Below are 4,374 nucleotides of genomic sequence, written 5' to 3'. Positions count from 1 at the left end.
TTTAGAAACTATACTTACAACGTGATTATTTTTATAAAATTCTTTACCGGCAGAAACCAGTTTGTCAGGGTCCAACACTGCGACAATGGTAGGTGGTTTGGTCACATGACTACCAATCTGTCCGAATGCATCAATGCCGTCCTAAAGGGTACACGATACTTACCGATTTCTGCCATCGTGCGCATAACGTACAAACGATTGCAGAAGTTATTCATCACGAAGGGCAGGGAGGCACAGTCACAGCTGGCTACTGGAAACCGCTTCTCCCAGAAGCTGCTGGCATCCATTGGGAAGAACAAAGAAGGCATCCCGAAGATGCGTGTTACTCATTGCGATAGGCGGGAAACTATTTTTGTCGTGGAGGAGTTGGAGCCGTTCGAGGGTTGGTCGCAAGCAAGGTTGCGAGAACCGGACCGGTCATTGAACTGGTCAAGTGACTGGTTCAATGGTTCAATGGTTCAACCGGGATTGAACTGTGGTTGAACCTGTTTAATTAAATATAGAGTAAATTATAAAAAAATCAATATATAATTTTAAAAAGTTATATTCAATAATTTTTAAACTAATAAGATTCAAAATTTAACAATTTCACAAAATGAACAATACATAATTTATCATTAAATGGTCATAAACAACTTCAAATATCAAAGTTTATAACTAAAAAAATCAAAACGCAAATAAATGACAAACACAATGTTTTGCAACCAAAAGAAACAATATTTAACAAACAATACTTCAACTAAACAAAGACACTACTCATCAGAAGTCATAATCATCATTAAGTGTTCCGATGTCTCCATCATAAACAGGTAATCCAAAGCCAGCATCTTCAGAAATACCACCAAAAGAAGTATTTGAGGATTCAATTACAACATCAGGCATATCCACTTCAACTTCCATGTCTCCTCCATCTAATAAAATAGAAAGAAAACTCAATAAGAAATCAATATTAATGACATGTATCTTTATGGACGGAAACAAAGTTTGCTATGTCACTCACCATTAGGATACGAAGGCATAGCATTATCAGTGTATATTAAACTTTCAATGCCTTCAACATCTCTATTAGTAAATTCAGGATCATCCTCATCTGCCATTACCCAAAAATCTACCATGTCAATGCTTTGAATGGCAATTGGATCATAATTCCTCTTCTTTCAATGCAACCTAGATTGAAGGCGTAGGTTATAGGTGACATAAACAATGTCACTTAACCTTTGATGCTCTAACCGGTTCCTTATCTTTGAATGGATTTGTTCAAAAAGGCTCCAGTTCCTCTCACATCCAGATGAAGAACAGGTTTGATGAAGAATACGGACTGCCATTTTTTACAAATTAGGAGCACTCCCATCGTGTAGCCTCCACCATTCACCTACGTAGATATAAAAATCAAATACTTTTTAATGTTTATCACCCAACATATTAAACTTTCAAACTAAACTGAACTTGGATATGAAATAATTTACCAGGTTCGAGTCTTGATGCCGCTCTCTTAGCACTTTCCCTCCCAAAACTTTCTTTACAATCTCGATACAGCTGTATCTCTTGCATTGTGGCAACTGAGTCATCACAAAGTGTTTCAACATCAAGAAAATTATGTAAAGATCTCAAAATATTTTCCTTCTCAACAAAACCCTCACTATAGAAAATGCCTGGATTTAAAAAGTATGCTGCCGCAAGGAGATCACGCTTCAAATGCTTATCCTACCTCATTTTCAAGATACTCGTGTATGGCGTATAAGCAGCTTTTCGATTTCTAAACATTGTCTTGATAGCATTTTTGGCTCTTTGCATGCCTTTATACACGATTCCCAAAGAGGGTTTTTCATCAGTATCAACAAGCCTCAACAACTTAATAAGAGACCAACAATTTTCACAGTGGTAACACAATCTTGCCAAAACTTACTATCCAAGACAATTGAACTAACAATCTTTCCATTAGCACTTTTGGCTAACTTATGAGAAGTGAAATATTTGTCCACCATCAATGCCTGCAAATCTTCCTTGTGATCATATATACTTTTCAAAGTAATGAAAACAGTGGCAAAACGTGTGACTCCTGGTCAAACAATTTCTGTCCAACTTTTTCTTTTTCTAAGTCAAGACAATAAGATCATATGATTGTAAACAAACACAGTCACTTTTGAAGCACAGGAAGCAAGGTCAGTTGTGTGAGGAATACTTGCAATATCTTTCAAAATAAGATTGATACAATAGGCAGCACAAGGAGACCAAAATATATTTGGTTATTTTTAATGAATGAGTTTTCCAGCAGATACATAATTAGCAGCATTATCAGTGACCATATGCACAATGTTACTAGGCCCAACCCACTCAATAACATTAGCAAACAAATTAAACAATGCATTGGTAGTTTTTATCACATCAGAAGCATCAACAGTCTTAACAAATGACGTACCAGTAGGACAATAAACTAGAAAGTTAATTAAAATTTGTTGCCTTTGATCAGTCCACCCATTTGTCATCAGCGTACAACCGGTGCTTTTCCATGAGCTCCTATACTTTTCAACCAGCAACTGACACTCTATCTTAAGATCAGCCAGCAAATGAACTCTCATTTCATCATATGACGGTCCCTTGAAACCAGGTCCAGTTGCAGCAACACCATCCAATGCAGGTTGAAAGTAAGGTAATTGAATTGCATTGAAAGGAATACGTGCATCAATGATCCATTTGGCAAGTCCCAACTTAGTCTTGTGCACAATTTCTTTACTAGCCAAAACACTTTTCAAAGTCAGTTGAGATCCTGGAGTAGTCCTTTCTTTAAAGTAACTTCCAATTTGTGTAGCTACTATAGCTCTTCTCTTTCCTTTGTCTCCCGTTGTTGTAGGAACAACAGCTTGTACAGGGTTAGGTGATTCAGCCTCTTGTGCAGGTGCTTCCCCACCATAAGACTCCTCCTCAAGTTTTCTTTTTTCCATCTTATTTTTTTTTTGTTTTCCATCAGAATCCTTTTGAATTGAAGTTCAACTTCTTCAGTGACTTTGTTACATACTTTAATTTGTCCTGGAATTGTCGTAAGATGATATTTCATCCTATATATCCCCCCTCCATCGTAAGTATTCAAACAAAACATACATGTATATTGTGCCTTATGATTTTTATCATACTTCACAGTGAAATATTCCCAAGCCGGATCAGATTTTCCTCAAGAGGAACCTGTCTGAGATTCTTGTACAGCATTATGTTGTTGTTGCTGATCATTTTGTGACTGTTCCATCTAAATTCAGAATGCCAGCAATCCAGAATCCATACCAATATATCAATTAATAGTTCATACAATTCATATGGTATTCAACATAATTAAATTCAGTAATTCATCTAGTTAATTTAACAGAGCAGAATTGAAAAAATCAAAAAATGAACCTACATCAACAGAGCAAAATTCTAAAATTGAACATATATCAAATTTATTCAACATTACAGAATGATTAATCATATAATAAACAAAATAAAAAAAATTAAAAAACAGAACAAGAGAGCAGAAGAACTCTGCATCTGAAGAACATGAACCTACTTTAAATCTGCCCTAAATTCTTCACTGAATAAAAATTTAATTGAAAAAAGTCAAAAACCACAGTACTTAAAACAAAAAGATTGAAAAAATGAAAAACAAAAGAAAAAAAGAAGAGTCAGAAGCCCAGAACTAACCGCAAGAGAACAGAAGGCCAGAGCCAAATGACCTCTCTCCGGTGACGGTGATGACAACATGCCGACGACCCACGACGGTAAGGCTTCGACCCGAGATGGTGAGGCTTCGACCCGCGACAGTGGCGCTTGGCTCTGGCTCTGTTTTATTTGATGTTGGTGGTTGTCCTTCGTAGGCAGAAGAAATTAGGGTTGGGAGTGGGAGGTGACCAGGTCCAGGAGTCTTTTTCGAAGAGATTAGGGTTGGAAAGTGGCTGCAATGCATTCTTCAGCTTTCTTTTCTTTTTTATTTTATTTATTTTAAAAGCCAAACGACGCTGTTTTGTTACCTGGGGGGAGAACCAGTGCCTGCATAAACCCGGCCAGTTCGCCCGGTTCGTCGGTTAACCACCGATTCGACCAGTTTTTCGCTGATTTTTTACAGGGCGGTTTTACAGGTGGACCAGACCGGCTAGGTGACCACTTTCCAGTTAACCCAGTAGAACCGGCTGGTTTAGTCTGGTTTTCTGAATATTGGTCGCAAGGTTCATTCCGTGTTTGTCTTTCAGCGGGTACGTGTGACTGCGGTCTATTTTAGTCTCTCCATTACCTGTGCTACCAAGCCCTTGCCGGATGTGCCATTGCTAGCGTTGAGTGGGCCCCTTATGTTAATCCAGTTTATAGACAGGAGGCAATTTTCAAGGTGTACGAGATGGAGTTTCAACC

The 4,374-nt window shown here is 37.7% G+C and overlaps 1 pseudogene; it reads right to left on the bottom strand.

Moving 5' to 3' along the window:
• Positions 1-759: 759 nt before the first annotated feature.
• LOC148544741 (uncharacterized) lies at positions 760-2,942 on the bottom strand (annotated as a pseudogene).
• Between the last annotated feature and the right edge of the window lie 1,432 nt (positions 2,943-4,374).

This window comes from Arachis ipaensis, chromosome B9 (assembly GCF_059453495.1).
Source record: "Arachis ipaensis isolate K30076 ecotype BB chromosome B9, ASM5945349v1, whole genome shotgun sequence".
NCBI classification, from domain to species: Eukaryota; Viridiplantae; Streptophyta; class Magnoliopsida; order Fabales; family Fabaceae; genus Arachis; species Arachis ipaensis.
Note: the sequence above shows the minus strand (reverse complement) of the source record. Positions and strands in the feature narration are given on the sequence as shown.